This window comes from Pipistrellus kuhlii, unplaced genomic scaffold (assembly GCF_014108245.1).
Source record: "Pipistrellus kuhlii isolate mPipKuh1 unplaced genomic scaffold, mPipKuh1.p scaffold_m20_p_11, whole genome shotgun sequence".
Taxonomy (NCBI): domain Eukaryota; kingdom Metazoa; phylum Chordata; class Mammalia; order Chiroptera; family Vespertilionidae; genus Pipistrellus; species Pipistrellus kuhlii.
This window is the reverse complement of record NW_023425416.1, coordinates 23,673,925-23,699,475: the sequence shown is the minus strand read 5'-3', so window position 1 is coordinate 23,699,475 and position 25,551 is coordinate 23,673,925. Positions and strand designations below refer to the sequence as shown.

The window sequence follows — 25,551 nt, the reverse complement described above, 5'->3', positions numbered from 1 at the left end:
TTTTGTTGGAGGGTCCATATGATTTTCTGTTTCCAAAAGCCTCCATAGAAAACACACAGACTTGGCGATCAAACCACAGGTTTCATTGGGTTGGAATCCACAATTCACAATAGGTTCGCTCAAGTTTTGTAGAAGCTCTGATTGGCAGTTACTGTTACATTAACAAAAACACCACAGGATCATTTTTCTTTTTCTTTTTTCTTTTTTTTTTTTTTTAATATATTTTATTGATTTCTTACAGAGAGGAAGGAAGAGAGATAGAGAGGTAGAAACATCAATGAGAGAGAAACATCAACCAGCTGCCTCTTACACACCCCCTACCGGGGATGTTCCCGCAACTGATGTACATGCCCTTGACCGGAATCGAACCTGGGACCTTTCAGGCTGCAGACCGACGCTCTACCACTGAGCCAAACCGGTTTTGGCAGGATCATTTTTCTAAGTGGGAAGATGAATCATTCGTTAATACATGCAATTTGGTGGAATAGATCTTTCTAGACGTGTGGCCTAGGGAGAGAGAATAAAGGGTGCGTGGCTTTGAGGGGGTTGGAGCTGCTAGTGTACATGTGTATGCATGTTGTCCAACCTGCCCGTCTTCAAAAGCCTGCCTACTTATTTATTTATTTATTTATGAGGTCTGGTGATAAGGTTTATTTGTGGCACTAAATCATGCCTTTATTTTTTAAAATTTCATGACCCTTAAATTTTATTTCAAGGCAACATATTTTCCCTGATTATTTAAAATTTAAAAAAAAGTTTTATTGGTTTTGTATTTAATGTTGGAATCTACTTTCATCAAAATGATCACGCAATGAAAACATGGTCAGGACCTGCGATGCAGAATTGCGAACACGGCACTCCCAGCTAAAAAAAAAAACAGGATATAAGCGAAGTCAAGAACAGACTTTCCATCCTAAATCGTCACCTTGGAGTGAATCTTTTCTAAAGAAAATTTTTAAGTAAGACTCATACCACCAAGACGCAGGACACATGGATGGGTTTTTGAAAACAAGCAAACAAAACCCGTACGTTAGTGCACTGGGCTGTTAGCTACGTGACGCGTGTGAGGCAGGCCTCGCTCAGTAAATACTTTCTCAGAGCGCAGTCCCTGGACCTCAGAAGGAAGAGCCTCGCAGTCCAGTGGCCTTTACGTAAGGAAGAGAGCTGGAACTTTTGCGTGAAATAACTTATACCACGTGCGGGAAATCAATCCAGGCCCTGACAGCCATGGGAAAGCGCAGGTGATACCCCTCCGTCCTGAGAATTTAACTAAATTGCAACTGCACTTGACTTTCTCCGATCCCTGCCTCTCTCCAATGCGCAGGATTTGGCTGCTGTCTGGGATCTGGGTCAAGAACCCTGGGACCCTGCTGCGGGCCAGGCCTTGTCCTGATGGCGACTGTGCTCTGTCCTCCCGCGGGTTCTGGCTGGTGGAGGCGGAGGCCGCTGTCCGCCGGGTAGGTCTGGGGCCTCCCGGGGCCTCCGTGGGTGCCCCCGGGCCTCGCTGCTGCCCTCCCGGGGGCCCCCCGGTCAGGGCGCAGCGGGCCCCCTGCAGCACCGGCCCGCGCGGTGCAGAGGGTCGGACCGACCTTCTCTCGGACGGGCCGCGGCCAGTGCCCGGCGCCGGGGGCGGGCCGGGCTGGCAGAGCCCAGCCGGCGTCCATTTTCTGGGCGGTGCTGCGCGGCGCGGCGGCCTGGCGGGTCCGGAAGCGCCATGGACCCCCCGGGAAAGGCGCGCGCGGCGGCGGCGGAGTCCAAGCCCGTAAGTGCCAGTCGCTGGGTCTGCGCGCGCGGCCGGGGGGCGCTGGGCTCCGAGCGCGGCCCGCCTGCCCCTCCCGTCCCCCGGGGGGGCGATCGAGACCCGGCAGCGGAGCCTGGCGCGGGCTGTGGGCTCCGCCGGCGCCGGGAGCGGAGCCGCTGCAGGGACCCCGCGCCCGCAGGTGCCCGGGCTCCGGGCCTGCGCCGTCTGCCCGCCGGGGAGGGGGCTCCGCGGCGGAGGGAGCCGCTCAGGTTGCGCTGCAACTAGCGGCCCCACTGCGCAGCCGTGCCGGAGGGCGGGGGGCCGGGAGCAGTGCGCACCCAAGGGACGTTCTGGGCGCGGGTCCAACAGGCTAGGGCGCTGAGCGTCTGACAGTCGCACCTCCCCACCCCCAGACTGCGACTCGGACCCCGGACCTCACCCAGCGGAAGACCTGATGATTTCCCTTGGTTCAACACCCAAACCCTGGAATTGAATGGAAAATGCAGAGGCAGGGCCCTGCCCCCCAGGGGGTGCAATCCCAGCCTCCCACTTCTGCAGGAGAGTTAGGTCTGCCCAGTTGGTCCAACCCAGCCGCCCGCCGTTAGGCACTTTTTTTTTTTTTTTTGCAGAGTGTATACTAGTCACCTTAGATTTTAGTCCATCTGCGATTCCGCTTTATCACTTCCGCTCTGCTATAGGTAAGTGATTAAATACTATTCTGGACGTTGGCCCTGATTGAATATAGCTTTTTAAGGATTCGTTATAGATGATATGCGTTATGGTGCCTTATACCCATTTTAACGGTGAAAGACGTTTCTCCAAATTAGAAAGCTCAACTACTCGGTCAGGTTCTCAAGGTTGGAAAAGCATAGGAGGGTTTAGGGCGTGCTTTCAGAGAAACTTCTCGTCAGGTTTCCTAAGCGTGGTGTTTTCCCAGAGGAGCAGGGGCCCATTAGAAGAGTGTGAAATCAGTTTGATGAGTTACTCTTGGGATTTTTGAAAAGATACAGAGAAGAATCGAGTCTTAATGCATTGCACACAGCAAAAAAGTAAGCATTGTTTTGATGTTTGAGATTTTGGAGTTTGTTTATATAATTTTTAAAAACGGTGGGTCACTGTCAACAAATTTTTTAAACCCCCGACTTACATACAGGTTAATAACCCAGGCTTTGGAATCGGTTGAACCTGGATTTAAGTCCCAGATCGGCATAGCCTAGTTGTGTGACCTTGAGCATATTCTGTGACCTCTCAGAGTCTCTCGGTATGGCTGTAACGTGGGGAATGTCTGCTATATTTCAGGGGTGTTATAAAGACTATATGAGGTCCCATATGTCAGTCACTTTGCTCAGTGCTTGACTTACAGTAGGTGTTCAGTACGCATGCTAATTGTAATTACTGTTGTTGCCGACCCATCAAATCCTGGCAGCGAATCTTGAGACACTGCGCTTTTCCTTTTTTAGATCTTGATGTGGAAGAGATGGAGGACTCAGAACCAAGGATTTCCAAGTGATTTCTTCCAAAGCACGAGAAACTGATTTCGTTAAGGCTGATCCGTTCTACCTGAGGTAACTAAATGTGTGTGTCTCCGAAGTCTACCTGAAGGAGAAAATGCTTTTTTTCTGAGGGACTGAAGGCCGCCCCAGGGGCATGTGATTTGTGCCAGTGATCCACCGGGTTTGGGGATTACACAAAGTGACGATGATATTTAAGCGAATTGTTATTAAGGAGACACGTGTGTGTGTGAGGCCGCTGTGAGGAAGGGTGAGCTAAGTGAATGAGACTCCAGGGTCTGGCTTCTCCCCTCAGTTCTGCCAGTGACTGTCATGGGAGCTCCTGTAAGTTTCCTTCTAGATTGCTAGCTTCTCGAGGTCGGAAGGACTGACAGACATCATTGAGGCCCAGATAGTTTATACGACTCTTCAAGGTGACCCAGTGGGCTGGGAGAGAGGCAGGCCTTGAACCTGGACCTCGATTGCTGAGTCATGCCACCAGCCTCAGGGCCTGCTGTGGAGTGAGCACTGGCTGGGCCCTGAGCATTAAAGGATGAAAAGCCCGCCCCAGGACACTTGCAACTTGTGCAGACAAGTCCTGACAACACAGTCCAGTAAATGCTACCTGTGAGGCATATACAAAGCCTCCGAGATGATGATGATAACAACTACCCGTGGTCACGTACGTGTGTGTGTGTGTGTGTGTGTGTGTGTGTGTGTGTGTAAGGCAGTGTCTTACGGGGATTAAGTGCTGTATTTTTAACTATTCCTATAAGGTAAGGAAGAATAGATGTGGAGAACTGAAATGTAAACATGCACAGGCAGCTCATGACGGTCTTTGCATCTCATACTAAGTTTATGGTGCACATTTTATATACAAAGCACATTGCTAGGGCCCCAGAGTGCTTGCCCTGGAGGAACTTGCAACCTAAACTCAAGAGAGACCTAGTCAGACGGGCAGCCTGACATTCATCCCCTCCTCCACCTGCTTCGCCAGCAGCCGGAGTAGGATCCGTCACAGGAAGAGCTGACAGATCACAGTTCTTGCCCCTCAATGCACTCGCCCCCCCCCCCTTTTTTCAGATTTAACATATCCTTCCATTCATCTATGAAACTTACACTTTCAACTTACAAACAATAGGAAGGCCTTCTCTGAATTCATTCATTTACTTGTTCATTCAACACATGTTAATCGAGCTTCTCCAAGGCACTTGGGGATTCAAGACTATCGTGTTATTGGCCATATTCAGTCTTTTAGCAAGGACTGTTCAACAGTTAGAGGCTTGTTATTGTTAATGTGCTGGAACGCCAACTCCAAGAATGTTGGCGACTGACGCAGAAATAGGATTCCAACTGGATAGATAGGAGAATCTTTTCAGAAAGGAATTTAAGATTTTGATTTTGCCATTACTCTCATCTGCTTATAGAGGCCTCTCATTTGTGCATTTAACCTGTAGGCAGAGGAAAAAACCAGTTTGGCAAGTGGGCTGTCTTTGACTCAAAATGCTGTTTTTTAGCTTTGGAGGCCACATGGCACTATGAGTGTTCAAAGCAAAGCAATTTAAGAGAAACTTTCACTTAAAGATACAAAGTTATACCTTTAAACACTTGCAACTTGTGCCTCAGTGGCTAGAGGATCGGCCTGTGGACCAAAGGATCCCGGTTTGATTCCCGGACAATAGCCGGTTCCTTGGTTGCAGGCCCAGCCCAGGCCCTGGTCAGGGCTGGTGCAGGAGACAACTAAACAATGTTTCTCTCACATCGATGTTTCTCTTTCTCTTTCCCTCTCTCTTCCACTCTCCCTAAAAATCAATGGAAAATATCCTCGGGTGAGGATTAATAACAACAAAAATAATAACGTGACAAAGTTAGAGCTAGTGCCAATAATTGCATTAAGCAACGTAAATCAGACTGGAAGTTTTGAATGCTACTTGTAATAAACGTAAGCTCCAAATAGAACAAATGAGATGTTGAATGTAAATGTGCTTTGCAAACTTTTAGGAGTTCTATACATGTAATGCAGAAAATACCCCTTGAGTAACTGATATGAGTGTGGCACTGTGCTAGAGAGAATAGAGGATTCAGCATAAAAAAGATCTGGTTCCTTCCCTGTCAAACCGTTTCTGTGTATGCTTGACACGTTTTTATTTTTATTTTATTTTTTAAAATATATTTTATTAATTTTTTACAGAGAGGAAGGGAGAGAGATAGAGAGTTAGAAACATCGATGAGAGAGAGTCATCAATCAGCTGCCTCTTGCACACCCCCTACTGGGGATATTCCTGCAACCAAGGTGCATGCCCTTGACCAGAATCGAACCCGGGACCCTTCGGTCCCCAAGCCGGCACTCTATCCATTGAGCCAAACTGGTTTTGGCTGATATGTTTTTATTGATTTCAGAGAGAGGAAGGGAGAGGGAGAGAGAGAAAAACAGCAATGATGAGAGAGAACCATTGAGTGGCTGCCTCCTGCACGCCACCTATTGGGGATCAAGCCCAAAACCCAGGCATGTATCTTGATTGGGAATGGAGCCGTGACCTCCTGGTTCATGACTCGACCATCAACCACTGAGCCACAGGGTTGCCTGTTAGACAGTTTTGTAAGTGAGGAAATAAAATACACACAAAAATAACTGCATGGTAAATGCCAGAAAATATAGATATATTTTGGTGATTTGAAGAGGAAGAGGTCTTCTGGGAGACGGACTCTTTTGAGAGAAAAAAAAACAAAACAAAAAAACCACACACACATTTAACAAGTCCTTAAAGAATGTGGTTTCCATCAAAGAGATGAGGAGGCATTTGAGATAGAAGTAGCAGAATAGGAAAGCACAGAACGTATTCAGGGAAAGGTAGTAAGCCCAGTTGAGTTAGAACTGGTCTATAGAGGCATCTGGTGGGAAATACAACTGGAGAACATTTTGGTACCAAATGATACTGGTCTTGAATGCCAAGCTAGGAAATAGGGGTGGATTAACCAGTAGGAGACATCGAAGATATTTGGACAGTGGAGCATCATGGCTGCGCATGAGGAGTGTCCTTGTGGTGGCTGCAGGGACATGGGGAGGAAAGGCAGGGCAGAGACTAGAGACAGGAAGACCAGTTAGAAAGGATGGGGGAAGGCCTGAAGGGGCAATGGCAGTGAAGTGGGAAAGGAGCTGATGCAAAAGGAAGGGCTGACACAATCTGCCATCTCAGTGGAGAAGAAACAGCTAACACAGCAGATCTCCAGAGCATGGCCCCTGTGGAAGGAACTTGGCGGGAGGTGAGGGGCTGTGTGTTAGAGATGCTGAGTTTGAAGCGTTGGAGTATGGCGTCCCCCGGACAGATGGGGGCTATATGTTCCAGAGCCGTGGTCGGCAAACTTTGACTCACAAGCCATATGCAGCTCTTTGGCCCCTTGAGTGTGGCTCTTCCACAAAATGCCATGGCCTGGGCAAGTGTATTTTGAAGAAGTGGCGTTAGAAGAAGTTTAAGTCTAAAAAATTTAGCTCTCAAAAGAAATTTCAATCGTTGTACTATTGATATGTGGCTCTGTTGGCTGATGAGTTTGCCGACCACTGCTCCAGAGGAAGGCCAGAGCTAGTTTGGCAGTCCTTGCAATATAAATAATTCAAGAGATGGAAGAAGAGATTGTTTTCAGAAAGACTAGATGGAGGCAGAAGCTGAGGATGAAGCCTTGTGAGAAAAGAAGGAAGGGCCTAGGCAGGATCTAGAGAGAATTTTGGCAAAAGAGCAAGGAGGAACCAGGGCAGAACATGACTCCAGAAGCCAGCAGCAGGGGGTTTCCCAGTGGAGAGACCTGGAGTGTCAGATGCTGGAGGGGGGCCCGGAATGGTCCTTGGATTGACACGTGCTAGATCTGTTTGATGGCATTTTCCTTTGTAAGGTAATCGGACTTACAGAATGGATATGAAGATGTTTCATTTGCAAAAAATGTGCAGCTTGAGCAAATCAAGAATCGCTGTTAAATTTGACCCTAGCAAGCCTCAAAACACATTTCTGATTACTAATATCCAGGCTATTAAATGTGGTTTTGATAGTAGTCCTACCCTTTATTCTGTTGTCAAAGAATATTCGTTGATATTGTAAGTTCTTTAAAACTACATTTCTGTTGATGCAAAAAAAAAGTTTTAAAAATAATTTAATTCCTATGCCGTTTTACCATATGGCTATCTTATGACATGAGTGTGTGTGTGTGTGTGTGTGTGTGTGTGTGAGAGAGAGAGAGAGGGAGGGAGGGAGGGAGGGAGGGAGAGAGAGAGAGAGAGAGAGAGAGAGAGAGAGAGAGAGAGGGAGGGAGGGAGAGAGAGAGATTTCATAGGCACATGAGCTTAATACAATGGAATGAGAAGACTGGGTCAGATAAATCTAGTTTCACAACCGTGCTGGTCCCTGTCCCAGGCTTGTGACTTCAGAAAAGTTACTTGGTCTAAGCCTTAACTTTTTTTCATCCATAACTCAAATCGGATTATTTTGAAGATTGAGTAATACGCCATAATTTGGTCAAGAGCTATACTATCGTAGGCAGTTAGGAAATGTTGATTCCCTTCCCTTCACAGCCTTCTGTGTGTATGCAAATTTCTGCATAATGTGCATCTATACACAAAGCCTTATCTCTATGACTCATTTTAATCTGTTAGTTTTATCATAGAATGAGCATACCTCCCACCACGCTAATCTACCCTGTGATAGTTCAGGTGGCTTACGGTTTAATATGGATAAGAATCATCCTGAGGAACTTGCTAAAACGTAGGTTTCCAGACCCCTAGCACAGCGATTCTGATTCAGTCGATTTAGGGTGGGGCCCCTGGGAATTTTCATTTTAAAGAATCACTGCTGTGATGAATATTAACAAATGCCAGGGATAAACTTGAGACTTGATATGCTGATTACAACTCCAATTTATATTAGAGACATTCTGTGCAAAAGTTCTGTATCTGTATCATAATGCTTGTGGATTATATTTGTAATAAGATAAAAACGATCTGACCCCAGATAATAAAGGAATGGCGGCTTTATCACTCCCACCCTCACTGTCTCCAGTGTATCTACAGCAGTATACTGGGCAACACACAGCCCCCAGATCAGCTTCCTTTCCTAGGGAGTGGCAAGACCCTCTCCCTAGGCTCAGAGTTTGCAAAACCAACGTAACTATAACTGTTGTTACAAGTAATATATTTAACTAGAGGCCCCATGCACGAAAATTCCTGTACTAGGAGAGGTTCCCTTTGCCTGGCCTGCCCCCTCTCCCAGTCTGGGATCCCTCAGGGGTTGTCCTACTGATGGCTTGGGCCCGTTCCCCCTGGAGGGCCTGTGCAGCTTGTGGGGGGTGGGCCCGGTGCTGCCCCACCTCTCCCAGCGTCCGCCTCTGCAGATGGAGGGGCCCTGTGGTGCGGGTGGGACTGGCCCAGGCCCACCGGTGCCACCCTGCCTCTTCCAGGCCACCGGCTCTTGGACCTCACAGCTGCTGTGGCTTTGTCCAGATGGACATTCGGAAGACATCCGGTCTAATGAGTACATTACCCTTTTATTAGTATAGTTGGTAGCAACATTGTACAGTCATACCACTAAAACATCTTAGTGCATTTATCCCTCTGACTCTGTGTCTTCTGGTCAATAAACCTCTGTCATTTTATCATAGTTCCCTCGTTCTCTGCATCTTGAGATCATGTATTTTGAGGCTAGTTCATGTTGTTCATCTATCCCAACCTCATTTTATGAGATGAGAAAATGATTATTTTCTTCCTAGTCCTCACTCTCTGCTTATTCATAAGAAAAGGTTGAGGCATACATATATGTTTGGAGTCTTAGCTACGTATGGAAGATGTAAAACCTGTTTTACTTGTACACATTGAATTGTGTTTTGTGCTTCTTGTACATTTTAAAAAATCAGATGACTTAATGGGAATATATTTATTAAAGCAATACTGAGTCATTTTTATAATGCTGTTGGCATCCGTTTGCTTCTCTTGGAAGAGGGTGCCAGTGGCCTGGAGCTTTGCCTAGAAGCAGGGTTTCTGTCTGTACCATAGCTCCTGAGACAGACTGACGTTCACAGAGTCGGCCCTGCACCTCGTGTGCATTAGCCCAGCCGTCTTATTAGAAACGCAGGATAACCGGGTGCGGTGGACTCAAGGCGGAGAGGCTCAGCGATGCGGCCAATGTTGTCGAGTTTTTCACACCCTGGGCTTTATCTGACTCCAGAGTCCTGCCTCTTCTCCCCACACCTGGGTGGTGTCCCCAGCCACAAACTGAGAGTATGCAGTAGGTCATTGTTTCTGGTTTTAGGTTAGAGACTTAGAGACCCTTCTCTCCAGTGTTATTCTAAGCTCAGATTTTTTAATTTTTTTTTATTTTTTTTTTTACAAGAAGCAAGTGGAGTGGAGGAATTGTGCAGACTTGAATCTGTCCAGTAAATATCAGCTCTCTGCGCCAGGTACCAGAGCAGGACCCCACCCTCGTGGGGCCTCCTGTCTCCCTCCCAGGCCCTTATCTGCCTCCTAGGTGCTGCTGCGAGCTTTTCTTATAGGCAGAATACTAACGGGTTTCTGCACCAATAAGATCAGCCAGTTTGTGTCTCACTGGAGCTGCTGCTGTCCCTACGCCTGTCCAAATGTTCCCGGAGTGGCCAGGCCAGTTGAAAGATTAAAAGAGTTCCTTGAGGTATTGTCCAGAGGTGTTCGGTAAGTGTGTGTCGATCGCCCTCTGAGACCCTGTGGAGGGCGGTGAAAAGTGCTCCGTGTGAGAGAGCAGCCTGGAGGCCTGGACTTGCTCCCTTGCCCCATCTGCAACCTTGGGAAAGAAAGTCGAGGAATTTTGCTGGCTCGGTTTCCTCACCTGTCACCAGAGGTTTGGTTCAATGATGGCCAAGGTACCTTCCAGCAGTGCTTTCTCTCCTCTCCCGCAGAAAAAGCAGATAAAATCCACATCTGAGGCCTTCTGTGGTCCCCATTCCAGGATTTCCTCCGACTGTCCTCGTGGATGCTCTAATACTAGCCAGACTTAGCTGGGAGTCCATCAAAAGGTAGCAAAGTGGGAGGCTAGGGAATCATGGTTTTCACACATTATGGCTACCAAGAACCTGAGACACACACTAGCCCAACCTCCTCACATTCCAGACTGGGAAAGGGGAGTTCCGGGAAGTCATGGGACTTGCAGTTAGTGGGCAACTGGGAGCAGAAGCCAGCGTCCTGTACTCAGTCCCGTACGCTCTGCAGAAGCGGCAGGTCCTGTCAGGAGAGCGGGAGGGAGGGCTTCAGCAGCCACAGCGGACACCATGGCGCAGACTTCCGTCCTGCCGAGCCGCCCGAGCTCTGGGACGGCTGCCATTTAAGGTGGCAGAGAAAAGGTCTTTTTACACGGGGAGCAGCAGAAGGCTCTTTCCCGTTTTGTTAAGGCGTTTTTTCCTCTCATTTAAATGAAAATGACTAAGCCAAACACGAATTTAATTGGGGAAGGAATTAAACATATTCTCAGGGAGGGCGAGGAAGGAGACCCAGCTTGCACGACCCAGTCCATGGGTATGTTTTTATTTTTGTTTTGTCAGTTTGCTGGCTGCTGCCTTGAGCCACATTCAGCCCGAGGTGCGGTTTTTCGTGAGAGATCCAGTGACGGTTTACCTCCCGGAGGAGCACCCGGGCTGTGTGAGCAGCGGGGAGGCACACTGTGTGCTCGGAGGGGCATCCCGGGCTGTGTGAGCAGTGGGAGGCACACTGTGTGCTCGGAGGGGCGTCCCGGGCTGTGTGAGCAGCGGGGAGGCACACTGTGTGCTCGGAGGGGCACCCGGGCTGTGTGAGCAGCGGGAGGCACACTGTGTGCTCAGAGGGGCACCCGGGCTGTGTGAGCAGCGGGAGGCACACTGTGTGCTCAGAGGGGCGTCCCGGGCTGTGTGAGCAGCAGGAAGGCACACTGTGTGCTCAGAGGGGCGTCCCGGGCTGTGTGAGCAGCGGGGAGGCACACTGTGTGCTCGGAGGGCACCCGGGCTGTGTGAGCAGCGGGAGGCACACTGTGTGCTCAGAGGGGCGTCCCGGGCTGTGTGAGCAGCAGGAAGGCACACTGTGTGCTCAGAGGGGCGTCCCGGGCTGTGTGAGCAGCGGGGAGGCACACTGTGTGCTCGGAGGGCACCCGGGCTGTGTGAGCAGCGGGAGGCACACTGTGTGCTCGGAGGGGCGTCCCGGGCTGTGTGAGCAGCGGGGAGGCACACTGTGTGCTCAGAGGGGCACCCGGGCTGTGTGAGCAGCAGGAAGGCACACTGTGTGCTCAGAGGGGCGTCCCGGGCTGTGTGAGCAGCGGGGAGGCACACTGTGTGCTCGGAGGGCACCCGGGCTGTGTGAGCAGCGGGAGGCACGCGGTGTGCTCGCCAGGTGGAGATGAGCTGTCACTTCCTGTTTTGTGCGTCAACTCGTGTTTCTAGGCCCCGTTTGTTTGTGTTCTTCCTGTCCCCGCGTCAGGACAGCTTCTGGTTATTTGTAGAGTTGGTTGCAGTTAGACCAGCAGGCCAGCAGCTCAGTAAGCCCAGGGCTGCACGTATCGCCTTACCAGGCAGGAGAGGCTCACGTTTGAATCTCGGGCGCCCCCAGCTCACGTGCATTTTCATTTCAGGCCTGGAGGTTTCTGATCAGCTCTGATAGAACGTTGGTTCGCCCCTAGACCAAAGTGAGATTTCCTTTTTACAAACCGACTCAGCATTCTGGCCTGCCCCTGCTGTGTGCCGGTTTATCTGGCCCTGCAGGCCCTGCCGTGAGCGCCCAGAGCAGTTTCTCGGCCTCGCTGCTGTCTCCGCCGCTCACCGGTGGGAGCAGTGTCACGGTGGCCGTCAGCCCTGCGGCCCGGGTGCCTGTGTGTGTTCTGCCCTTGGCGTGGACGTATGCGAGTTCCACCTCTGCCTTAACGGGAGAGGGAGGGAGGACCGTTTTGTGGAAGCAGAAGGCGCTAGGATAGACGGAAAAAGCGATGACGTGGCAGTGAAATGAAGCCCCGGATGGGGTTTTACTCACACGTTAGAGAACCGGCCTACCCCAAGCGCTATGCTAATGAATTGGGTTAAACATTTTTTTCCAGTCAAGGTCGAGCAATCTCGGAGTTTCTTGAGCCACTGCACGCTATAGGTTGACTTTTCGCACAGAAGCACCGTACATTTCCCGAGAGAACATTTTTTCTTTTTCCCTAAATGAATATAGACTACAAAGTGAGTTTCTCATCGTCCAGGTAGGGTACCAGTATATAGGGTGTTGATCGATGTCTGAAGTCGGGGTCCCGTTTTCGAAGGCTGTTCTGGCCCACGGCAGTCTAGGTGCCTATCAGTAACATACGTCATCATACAAGTGTTAATCAAAGTACAAGCTGGTTATCAGTAACGTGCGTCATTCCTATGGATGGAGTACAGAAGGAATATGGGGTAAGTTTTATCTATGTCACACACACACACACACACACACACACAAAGGGGTGACTACCTAAGTGGTCAAGTCTGACCCTCAGTATGTGTCACACTAAAAGTTCACCCTAAAATTACAAACTTATAAACCAGAAAATTATTACCATTACACTCATCCTGTTTGTTGTATATGTATATATTTTTAATCCTCATCCATGGATATGTTTTTATTTTTGTTTTGTCTTTTATTGACTTGAGAGACATTGATCGGTTGCCTCCTGTACGCACCCTGCTCAGGAATCGAGCCTGCAACTTTTTGATGTACGGGATGTTGCTTCCACCAACTGAGTCACCTGGCCAGGGTCTGCTTGTAGTATATTTTCATATTCCTAATATTTGCTTTTTATTTTGACATTTAAAAATAACCACGAGCTTTTTGCCACATCCGACTGATCTATTTTAATACTGTCCTCCCTATTTAATGATACGAGTCTCTGAGAAGATGATTTGCACTTCTCTGTATTTTAGGACATACTTCTTGAGGTCTTTCATTCTTTCTTTCTTTCTTTTATTAAGTTTGAATGGGAGTCTTACCTCCAAACCCAGCAGCTACCTTGCTTTTGAAATGAACTCTTTGCCCCCCAGGAGGTCCGTCCCCCCCACCCCCCCAGCAGGGAGGATAAAAGTGGGGCGATTAGTCACTGCCGCTCAGCAAACACTTTGAAGACCATGATTTATGTTCCTGGCGAGGGGGGCGGGGGAGAGTTATCTCCGTCCCTAGATAATGGCTCTTGTGAAAGGTCAGGGGCCTGTATTCCCAGAGAGCTCCTCCGGGGCCCTGGTGGCTGTGTCCGGCCTCCAGAACCGGGGGCCATTTTCTGTGAGTTTGGATCCCCGTGCGCAGCTCCTCCCACTGTGGCGTCTGAGTGTTTGTTTTCTAAAATGAAAGCACAAGCAGAAACTCGAGCTGTTCTACAGAACAGCCTGTTCTTTAGATTTTTCTCAGGTCAGTATATTTAAAGCCTAATTTTTCTAAACAGCCTGTTGGCGTGTTTTTGTCTGCAGTGGGTTTGGGGTTTTGTTTGGGGAATTTTTAACGTTGTAAAATCTAAACAGCTTATTATGTCATTGCTCCCTGGTCCCCCTGCCCCCAGATAATTTAACTCTAAAACAGGTGAACAGGGTAACTGTTTGGACAACCTGAGTAGGGCCAGAAACCTTCATTTCATGACATTTGTTTTGGGGTAAATTTGTCAAAAGCCAACTGGAACTTTAATATTCTTCCCTCTCCCCGCCCAACCATTTACCCCGTCGATTTCTTCTGTCTAAACCATGGTGCGTGCATTTGCGTGGCCAGCCGGGGCTTCTGCAGCGTTTCCACGCTGGGAAAGCTGCTGTGCTTCTCCTTGTCCGGCAGACCTACCTGGGCTGCTCGACAGCTCCGCCAGCCACCTGCATCTCCTGACCCGGAGGCAGGGTGGCTGCCTCACATTCCTGGGCTGCCTCAGCCGCAAGGCCACGCCTGGCCTCCCTCCAGAGATTGCAGTCTTGCCAGCTTGGCTTCGAACTGGAAAAATGGGAGGTGGAAGAGAAGCTATGGAAAACACGGGCGGAGGGATGGTGGGAAACGGGGGAGAAGGAAGTGCGTGGACAAGGAGAACGTGTACGTTAGGGGTGTCGAACTCACTCAGAGAAGGGGCCAAAATCTAAAATCCAGCCTAAATCGTGGGCCGAATGGTTTACTGAACAGTCATAAACTGTCATTGTGATGGAAACGCAGCGGAGTGCAGTGATGACAGCGCGGTGCGGGCCACATTGCAAGGCCTGGCGGGACGGATTTGGCCCGTGGGCCTTGTGTTTGACACATGTGGTGTACGTGGTGGACTCAGGTGACTAGAGCAGAGCCCAGGCTCACAGAAATGACCTCTGTACGTTTTGCAGCTGGAGCCAGGTGGGAAGCTGCTGCAAACGTGGGGCTGTTTGCTGACAGCGGGGGAGGAGACAAGGCAGAGCCGGCAGCCTTTCTCCAAGGGATCGCACGAGAGGGCAGGCTGCGCTCCATACCAAGCTGTGTGCCCTCTACCCCCCATCCTGCGTCTCGGGAGCAGAATTTACTTCCTCGGGTTGGCCACCATTGTCCGCTTCTGGAAGATTCCCCGAGGACATGGGTGATCTCGGCGGATGCATTTTGTTGTGTTGACCCCATTGTTTGAAGTCCCAACTACCAGGTAGCCCAAGCTCCAGTTCTGTGCTCTAGTTTCTGGAATTGTTGTCGCGTGTCGCAACGATGGAGCATGATGCCAACTCGGAATGCTCTGACCGAGCAAGCAGCTCCTGAGAAAGGTCTGTGCCTTCTCAGCAATTGCTGCTTTTCTTGTTGCATCACCTGCTCATGAGGAAGATGGGACCCTCCTTTACAAATGAGAGCCGGGTGCCTCCAGGAGGAGGAGTCTGGTTTTTGGGAGTGCCGACTAGGAGTTGAGTATCATTTCCTTCTCTAAGTTTGAGCTGACCCCGTCGTTAAAGGCACCTTTGAAGCAGAGTAAAGAGTTTGGTATTTGCCCCTCTGCCTCCTAGGATTCATATATTAAGAAAATGTTCTGCCAAAACCGGTTTGGCTCAGTGGATAGAGTGTCGGCCTGCGGACTGAAGGGTCCCGGGTTCGATTCCGGTCAAGGGCATGTACCTTGGTTGTGGGCACATCCCCAGTGGGGGGTGTGCAGGAGGCAACTGATCGATGTTTCTCTCTCATCGATGTTTCTAACTCTCTGTCCCTCTCCCTTCCTCTCTGAAAAAAATCAATAAAATATGTTAAAAAGAAAAAATGTTCCACATGGCAATGAGCAGCTGGTGAGGTCCTGAAGAACTGTTATATGGTTGTTTTGAAAGCTTGAATGCTTATACCTCATCATTTACATGTTAGGGGAACAATGAATCATTGTATAGATATTGAAATCTTACAAGCAGAACAAAACTTATAAATTATTTATTCTTATTCTAGTATAGATTAGAGTCTGAAATTCAGATACATTGCAGGGACAGGAAGGCGACATGAATGTTCGACGTGGGCTGGGTATGAGAAGAAAGAGTGATTAGAATGTGGCAAACGGGAGGGCATGACATTTTAGAAAAATAATGTGGGGCCGAGTGAAACCGGTCAGCAGTTGACAGTTGCAGTGTTACACCATCTGACTCAATCCTCCAGTCTGGATTTCCTCAGGGGCAGCCTGCCCAGTCTTTTCCTGCCGAGTGTCGGGTTTGACGACCTCCAAGACCCTGCCCAAGGAAAAGTCACAGCAAATAAAGAAGCCGCTTTGGACGTAAACCATGTCCATCTCATCCAGGTAGAGTGATTGGACGGTCGAGTCAGCAGCCGAACACAGCATGTGTGTCTGAGGACATCTGGAGGACACCTGCAGCGAACCAGGCACAGCCTTGAGCAAGCTGCCCAGGGCTGAGTGTGCCCGCCCTGGGGTGGAATAGGAGCCCGCCAAAGGGAGCCCTCCCTGTGCGGGCATGTCCCTCCCAAGGCAGCGAAAGGGAGCCAAGCCCAACCAGGATGGCACCAAAGGACAGCAGGCATATCGTAATGTACCTGGTCTGTGGTGTGGACCTGTTTGGCCCAGGGATGCGTTCTGGAATATCAAGCGCTTAGAACTTGCTAACTAGTCCTGGACTGGGACAGTGTGAGAATCGTCCTCTCTCTCTGGTGACACTTGATTGACCTTCTGCACATCCTGGAATTTATAATACGTATGTTTCCTTTTTTTTCTGAACATCTTTTAACCGCTCCCATGTTCCTCAGCCCTCCTGGTGCTAAGGGAGACATCGTGTCTGTAAAGCACGTAACCCGGGGCCTGGCACGTGAGAAGTGCTCAGTACATGTTAGCTTTTGTTGTCATGGGCATCATCACCGCCATTATAGCTATCACTTCACCAGCAGGTAAGACACTTTGGTTTCCCCCCCTGCCCCCGCAACTTACATGAAGATGGGCCACACATTCCTGGCCCACTGTGTCAGAAAATGCACTTACAGCCCATCCCCAGCTGACTCGTGCATGTGGACGTCCGGGGAGCTGTGCTCTGGATGCTGTGGTCCAACACAGAGACAGACTGGCCTAGCGGCTGGTCCTTGCAGATTGCTCGCTGAGGGGTGCTTGGGGACAGTGTTTGGGGGTAGCGGGTGAGGGTGTGCCCTTCACATTATACTGTAGGGACGTATGATGAAATCACTAGGAATATGATTCTGAAAGCTATTGTCTCCTGCCTGTGACTGTAACCTCAACACAGAGCCTGATTCCTCTCCACCCTCCCCACCACCCCCTGGCCTTCTGGCCCACAGACCTTGTTGCCAAGCAGGGCAGTTCCTCTGTGAGAGGGCAGAAGACCTTTGCGGGTCTGGGAACTGACACAAATAATTACCCTGTAGGACTTTGATGATAGCACACGAATCAATTAAAAAGGAGGGACGATCCACTCTTCAGTGGAGATTCGGGGCCGCTCGTGGGCGGTGAGAAGGGAGGTGTAACATTGCTGACCAGAAATATTGCCTGCTCCTAAGGAAACAATTTGAAAGACAAAAATAGCCAATCCCGTGCTGCCGCAGTGACTTGTCTGCACCGGAAGCTGCTGGGGTGGTGAGGAGAAAGTGTCCACAGTATCTTAATGACGAAATCCTAACTTCATATAAAATTAATTTAGTTTAGAAAGTGAATTAACTAAAAGCCTTTTCAGCCCTTCAAAGCTCTCACCTAGCCCTGGCCAGTAGGGCTCAGTGGTTGGAGCATCACACCTCTCACCAAAGGGTCGAGGGTTCGATTCCCAGTAAAGGGCACGTACCTGAGTTGAAGGTCCATTCCCTGTTCCCAGTGGGGGCATGTGCAGGAGGCAACTAGTCTCTGTTTTTCTCTCTCTCCCTCCCTCCCTGCTTTCCTGCTACTCTGAAAAGCAGTGGGAAAAATATCCTCAGGTGAGGATTTAAAAAAAGAAAAAAAAAGCTCTCCCCTATATTTTGAGGGTAACATAGCCTAGCATTTTGTTAATTTGTGATTGTGGTGATATTTTTTTACATCCCACATGTAGTACATTCTATGTACCTGAGACTTAGACGTGCAATCGTGGGTCTGAGTAGTCCTGAATTGCTCTCTCCCCCTTTCTTCCTCTCTCCCTGCCACTGTCAGGGAGCTTAGCTTAGACCTCTGCATCCTCACCCCCTCACACTCATCCAGATGAACTGCCGCCATGGGATAGGCAGTGGTTGAATGGTGGCCATCCCAAAAGATAGGTCCCAGCGCTATGAATGTGACCTTATTGGGGGGGGGGGGGGGGGAGGCTTTTGCAGAGGCACGTTAGTTAAGGATCTTGAGATGAGTCCATTCTGGATTATGGGCAGGCCCTGTGAGAAGCACGCAGAGGAAAGACACATACCGAGGAGAAGGCCGAGTGGAGATGGAGGCAGAGATTGGCGTGCAGCCACGAGCCAAGGAACTCCTGGACCCACCAGAAGCACGGCCCTGCAGGCACCATGACTTTGGACTTCTGGCCTCCAGAACTCTGAGAGAATAACTTGGTGTTGTTTTAAGTCACCAAGTTCATGGTGACGTGTTACGGCAGCCGCAGGAAACCGACACGGTGTCCAAAGCCAGCCTTGATTCTGAGGCGCCTGGGACCTTGCTCACCGCGGGTCCTGGCTGTTCAGACTCAGCCAGTCTCGGAGGGCACCCAGAAACTAAATTTTTTTTTTCTCAACTACAGTTTACAGTCAATATTATTTTCTGTTAGTTTCAGGTGTACAGCACAGTGGGTAGACACTCGGATACTTTACAAAGTGATCCCCCCAATACTTCAAGTATGCACCTGGTACCATACAGGTTATTACAATATTATTGACCATATTCTCTGTGCTATATACTTAGACCCCCTGACTGTTTTGTAACTACCAGTTTGCGCTTCTTAATCCCTTCAACTTTTTCACCCAACCCCTCCCAGTCCCTCGTCCATCTGGCAGCCATCAGTCTGTTCTCTGTCTCCATGAGTCTGTTTTTGTTTTGTTCATTTATTTTGTTTTTAGATTCCACATATAAGTGAAATCAGACGGTATTTGTCTTTCGCTCTTTGACTTATTCCTCTTATGCTCCCTGTCTTTCAAGATTCAGTTCCACCTCTTTTTTACAGACCCTCTCCCCAAACTCAGTTTAAAGCTGCCTCTCGCTAGAGCGTGTTAGTCATGAGGGAGGGGCTGTTAAGTCTGCGTGTCTGTTTTCTCCCCTGGACTGTGGACTCCAGAGATTGCTGAATGTGGGAAGAACTAAAGAATTTCAGGCCTAGGGGATGAAATACAATAGTTGTTCTGCTTTTCTGAGTTACTGGACCTTGCTACCTTATGCTTCTTCAGACACTTGTTAAGAAAACAAAAGTACTTGGTTGGAATGAGTGTAATGACAGCATACAGTGGTCATATGTGTGTATGTGAGTCATACCATTAATTGGACATTTGATAGCTAAAGTCTCAATAGTCATTGCTTCACCTAAGTACGACAGTAATCGTCTCAGGAGTCATTCCCATTTCACAGCGGGAATTCAGCACCATGCGGTGCAGTCAGGTAACGCAGAACGGCAGAGTTCACAAAGTGGAATGCGCAGATGATCACCTAGCTCCATGGTAGGCAAACTGCGGCTTTCAAGCCACATGCGGCTCTTTGGCCCCTTGAGTGTGGTTCTTCCACAAAAATACCACAGCCTGGGCGAGTCTATTTTGAAGAAGTGGCGCTAGAAGAAGTTTAAGTTTAAAAAATTAGGCTCTCAAAAGAAATTTCAATCGTCGTACTGCTGATATTTGGCTCTGCTGACTAATGAATTTGCCAACCACTGGCCTAGCCAGCAGCGTGTTAAATGGTGAATAGACTGATCAGGAAAAATCGGTTTTATTGGTAAAAAAAAAAAAAAAAAAAAAAAAAGCTAATGATATATAAGTGTTTGGGTTTTTTTTGAATGGCAAATACAATTACATTTATGGCATGAAATTTGGCATAAAACAAGCACAACCATAAAACATCAAAAGATGAGATTGGCAACTTATGTCTCCTAACATGTGTAGTCCCGTACTCGGAGTCTCCTTTAAGTGCGCTGAGCAAAGTGTGTGACTCGAAGTCACGAGACCAGCGGTGAAAACCCAGCCCTGCCAACGACAAGCTATGTGGGTGTTGGGTTTCGGCTTCATTTCTCTGAGCCTCACTGTCTTCATCTTTGAAATGGAAATATTTCACGGTCCACAGCGGTGCCGTGAGAAGGAAATGAGATGGGGTGCATGCAAATCATTTGTAAGCAGTAGAGGAGAGGGTTCAACAGAAATTAAAGGACGGGTGTTGGTGAGGTAGAAAACGCAACGGTGTGCATGCAAGTGATTTGTCAATGTAGAGCACATGTGTCAAACACAAGGCCCGCGGGCCAAATCCGTCCCGCCAGGCCTTGCAATGTGGCCCGCACCGCGCTGTCATCACTGCACTCCGCTGCGTTTCCATCACAATGACAGTTTATGACTGTTCAGTAAACCATTCGGCCCGTGATTTAGGCTGGATTTTAGATTTTGGCCCCTTCTCTGATTGAGTTCGACACCCCTAATGTAGAGGGTTAGACTAGAATAAGGACAGGCACCCTTGCTTTTGTTTGGTGCTTGGGTCCGAGAAATTGGCTTTGGGGAAGGTGATGTTCTGGGGACGCGGACGTGGGCCCTGGGCCCCCGCAGACGGTCTGTGCGCCCCGCTGAGGTAGGGCACGAGGATGCTGGGCTAAGAGCCCCAGGAAAACAAACGGCATGAGCTAGTGAGGGAGGACGCAGGGATGGAGAAGCATGGTCAGAAAATTAGAGGCTTGCTGTGCTTCCTGAGGCAATAATAAGAGACCATATAACCGGTCAGGGGTTAGATCCGGTCACCTGTGACCACGGCCAGCCCAAGGGCCACAGTCAGCTCCCGGGCACTTGGCATCTTGTTCTTTTACTCGTAGGTTATTCCCAGTCACTCTGTTTTCAGCAGCTCTTCCGTTTCCTGGGTCTCAGTCACCCGTGGTCTCAGCCTCTCCGTCCCAAACACAGGAATGTCTGGACGTGACCCCAGCTGCTCCTCACAGGGCCACTTCCTGCTAAAGTGGATTCAACCCCCTTCCTCTTTAAAGAGGAAACCGAGGCTTTATTTATTTATTTATTTTTTTAATTCTATCCGGTTTAAAAATATTTTCCAAGTTGTCATTAGTATAACAGTGACATGTATGACAAGATCTTGAAAGAATGATCTGAGTGGGAGAGAACAGCCATGCCTTTTTGTCACAGACATCACCCTCCTCATCTCACCGGGGGGTGTCTAGAGCAGAAATCAGCATACCATGTCGAAGGAGTCCGGAGATATATTTTAAGATAGAATTGACATTGTAAACCTCCCATCGGACTGGAGATAATGGGCTGAGTGGACTTGATATAATTTAACCAGAATAGAGAAGGGAGTTTTTGAGTTTCGGTTAAAAAATGTCAGCCCTGTTAGATCGGAAGTGAAGGGGGAAAAGGGAAAGGGGAGAACGGAGCCCACCATTGGCGGAGGACCGTGTGGAACCAGAAGTCTAGACGCATGATTTGGCCTCACGTGGAATCTTGGGCAAGCCATTTAACTTCTCCGTGCTTTCGTTTTCTCATCTCGGAAATGAAAGGATTGGAATTAAAAAAGAAAAGAACTGTAAAGTTCCTTTTGTCAGGAACATTCTTCTCACCAGGGAAGGCTGGAGGAATTTGTGATGCGTAGCCCAGGGTCTGAATAAGCGGAGCGGACTTTCAAAGGGGTGTTGTGTGGCAGGGGTGACCGTTCAGGGCGCCGTGATTGTTCCCAGTGAATGCTGCTCCTCGGAGGAGGAAATTCCCGGGCTGGGTGGAGCGGCCCCCACCCCAGATCTGAAGAATCTCTAGAATCCATTTATGGCAAAGCGAGACGAGTGAGAGTGCACGCTCCGCTAACAAGCACGCTCTCTGCCCCTTGTTATCGAAAACACCCGATGCCTGTTTGTTTGGAAGCCATGCTTACTCATCTGCCCGTGTCGAGAATGGATTCCGGGGCTGGATTCCCGGCTCCTTGGAACACAAGAGCATTTCTGTGTGTGTGGGCACAGCATTGTGGGCTGGAATGGGCTGCGGCCCTCCAACGCAAAGGAACCAGAAAACACAGCCCCGAGAAAGCCTCTGCCAGGGAAAGACCGTCTAAGTCTAAGGGGTCATGTTCTTTTTTTTTTTTTTTTTTTTTTTTTTAATATATTTTATTGATTTTTTACAGAGAGGAGGAGAGAGGGATAGAGAGCTAGAAATGTCGATGAGAGAGAAACATCAACCAGCTGCCTCTTGCACACCCCCTACCAGGGATGTGCCCGCAACCAATGTACATGCCCTTGACTGGAATCGAACCTAGGACCTTTCAGTCCACAGACCGACGCTCTACCACTGAGCCAAACCGGTTTCGGGCGTGGGGGGGGGGGGGGGTCGTGTTCTTAAGAGGGTCTGCTCACTCTCAGAGCTAGGAACTGCCCGTGGGACTTCCTTTTGTGACTAACCCCATGGCAGCTGGGCGAGCAGAGTGGGCAGGCTCGGTGACACAGTAAGCCAGGCCTTCCCACGAGTTGCATGCACCTGGGGTTCTGTTTACTAGGGAGGGCATTAGTACAGAGGGAGGGAGTCCCAAACCCTTTCCTCTGTGGCCTCCCTCCCCCTGTACCCTGCCTCCAGCCCCACCTCTCCTGGTCCAGGACACCCCTCTGCCCTGCCTCCTTTCTCTCCTCCCTGCTGGCATAGATTGCCACTCAGAGCATAACGTGAATTACGTGCTTAAAGGTCCCCTTCCCAGCAGGTGAGGATGGAACAGAATGAGGTGTGATGGGAACAGAGCACTCGGGTTGTGACAGGCTTTGCCTTCTCCAGCTTTGTCTCCTAACTCTGTGTTTGCATTGTTTCTCTGTGTGAGGAAACTTAGTAATAATGCAATCTGGGGCTAAGATGCTGGTCTGGGGGCTGGCTCACTGGCTTTACCCAGACAGGCAGGAGCAATCTGTGGACCTAGAGAAACCACCGGGGGGTTGTGGTTGGCAAACCGTGGCTCTTGAGCCTCATGCGGCTCTTTGGCCCCTTGAGTGTGGCTCTTCCACAAAATACCGCAGCCTGGGCGAGTCTATTTTGAAGAAGTGGCATTAGAAGAAGTTTAAGTCTAAAAAATTTGGCTCTCAAAAGAAATTTCAATTGTTGTACTATTGATATTTGTCCCTGTTGGGTAATGAGTTTGGCGACCACCTACCTAAAGGATAGGAGCTCTCTGGCTGTTCAGAGTTCTTATTCTCTACTTACCCTTTCCAATAGGGCTTCAGGGCTGTAGAGAGGGAAGGCAATATCTTTAATGGGCATGCAGGATTCCCGGGAACAATATGTTACTGATTTTGTATCTGTTAATGCACAATTATTGGCTTTATTTATCGTAATATTATATCCATGTGCCTATTCTTTAAATGTAAATGTTCTTTCAATTATATTACCATCTCTATAATTAACCCACACTAAATGAACATGATAAAATGTAAACAGAATTTTATTTTGCTAAATATTTACTTTTTTTAAATATTTTTTTATTCCTATCAGAGAGGAAGAGAGAGAGAGAAACATAAGTGATGAGAGAATCATTGTTCAGCGGCCTCCTGCAGGCCCCTCACTGGGGGTGGAGCCTGTAACACAGGCAAGTGCCCTGACCAGGAATCGAACCGTGACCTCCTGGTTCATAGGTCGATACTCAACCACTGAGCCACGCCCGGCTGGGCCTAAATGTTTGCTTTTGCCCTTACCTTCCTCCAGCATGTTTTAGCTGACTCCCTTCTTTTGGGGTCAGCCTGGCCTGAGCCCAGTGGCTCCTGACGGTCCAGCCTGCAGAGCTAATCTGCCCAGGCTCACTGAAGACTTGGAAGCGTGAGACTCTCCAAGCCACTCATTCTCCACTTCAGCTGCAGGGACACCTTAACTTACACAATTCCCCTGCTTCCAACACCCTTTCCACCAGCAAGCCCTAAGTTGGTTGCGTTACCATAACGAGGTGGGCTACAGAAAGAGTTGTAGCTATTGTTTTGTTTTCTGGAATTTTCATAGAAAAATCATCAGGGTGAAAAGGAGCAATAGAATGAGATGCTACCTTGTGTCTGTATTGTCTTGCCTTATCCTATAAAGAACTAAGTTGCACTTTTCTCCCATTTAATAGATTAGCAAAACAAACCAAAACAAAAACAACAATGGGTCTTGAGATGGTAATTAGCTACTAAGTGGCAGAGCTGGAATTTGAACCCAGGAGTGTGTGAGCAGAGGCCCCGCTCTGCCCTCTGAGGCCAGAGATACCAGCTGGGAGGAGTGGGACAGGAAAAGGGAAGCTTGCAGCTACTGACTATTTCTGAAAGTTGTCAAAAAATTTTAATCGCCGAAACCGGTTTGGCTCAACTGTAGAGCGCCGGTCTGCGGACTGAGGGGTCCCGGGTTCGATTCCGGTCAGGGGCATGTGCATTGGTTGCGGGCACATCCCCAGTGGGGGGTGTGCAGGAGGCGGCTGATCGATGTTTCTCTCTCGTCGACGTTTCTGGCTCTCTATCTCTCTCCCTTCCTCTCTGTAAAAAATCAATAAAATATATTTTTAAAAAAAATTTTAATCAAGGGCTTCCATGGAAACCTGAACCAAAATCTAAAGTAAGCACCCAAGTGTGCTAAGCCCCGAACGGAACGAACATTTTTTTCATATTTTTTCCTGAACAAATGACAATCTAATGAATCCATTAAACTGAGACTTTACTAAAAAAGAATAAACAACCAAAACAAAAAAGTAGTCACTAAAAAAAAATCATACCAAATCTGACATCTTATTAGATTTCAGTGTTATAACTGTGTGAAGTGTGTTTAACATTTAGCATCATATAATTCAATACCTAATATATTTTTTAAAAAAATATATTTTATTGATTTTGTACAGAGAGGAAGGGAGAGAGATAGAGAGTTAGAAACATCGATGAGAGAGAGTCATCGACCAGCTGCCTCTTGCACACCCCCTACTGGGGATATGCCCACAACCAAGGTACATGCCCTTGACCGGAATCGAACCCAGGACCTTTCAGTCCCTAAGCTGACGCTCTATCCATTGAGCCAAACCGGTTTCGGCAATACCTAATATATTAATCTGTTATATTTAAGAGTGAATATTATACCTAGTAACTGTGTGAACGCCCCAGTGACTGAGTGAACGCCCTAGCAACCCCCGCCTGGAACCAGGACCGTTACAAGCCTGAGACCCACTGATAAGACACACTGAAGACCCATTGGTGACACCTACAGAGAACAGAGGAACGCCCAGAAATGGCTATAAAAGAAGCAAGGTTGAAGGCGTCAACCAGAGACGCCCGAAGGCTCCTCCACTGACGGTCGCTCTGCGCTCCCCCTTCTCCTCCTGCCCAAAGCTCTGCCCAAGCTCAGTTGAGATCTCCATGAGCCGTGAACCTCAAGGCCTCGACGCCGAGCTGCAGCTGCAACTGTGTCCTGTGTGTGTCTGTCAGCGTGGGTCTCAGGCTTGTAACGGTCCTGGTTCCAGGCGGGGGTTGCTAGGGCGTTCACACAGTTACTAGGTATAATATTCACTCTTAAATATAACAGATTAATATATTAGGTATTGAATTATATAATGCTAAATGTTAAACACACTTCACATAACGATAACTATAACAGTCAGAGAGAAGAGATCCCGAGACTTTGCCCCCCAAACATCCCCTTGGTGTGAGAGGAGAGGAGCCAGTGGTTGGCCAGGAATCCGTAAACAGATGGGAGAGGGGATGAGGCAGGGCCCAGGGAGCCTTTTTTTTATGAAGGGGAAGATGATGCTTTGTAAAACAGGCACGTGATCC

The 25,551-nt window shown here is 48.8% G+C and overlaps 1 protein-coding gene and 1 pseudogene across 16 annotated transcripts in view; both read left to right on the top strand.

Annotated features, from left to right (window-relative positions):
• ZBTB38 (zinc finger and BTB domain containing 38) overlaps positions 1-25,551 on the top strand; it is a 121,407-nt gene that overhangs the window by 74,181 nt on the left and 21,675 nt on the right. For 10 of the 16 annotated variants that reach the window (XM_036431274.2, XM_045579226.1, XM_045579230.1 and 7 more), the window contains one exon: positions 3,202-3,306. The gene's annotated coding sequence lies outside the window, so the exon portion shown is untranslated. Of the gene's footprint in view, positions 1-1,218; positions 1,242-1,335; positions 1,458-1,627; positions 1,763-2,036; positions 2,440-3,201; positions 3,307-25,551 lie in introns of those variants that run through there. The other 6 variants (XM_045579229.1, XM_045579231.1, XM_045579236.1 and 3 more) reach the window with 6 other exon arrangements.
• Positions 1,715-25,551, top strand: part of LOC118715716 — a 38,943-nt pseudogene continuing 15,106 nt past the window's right edge.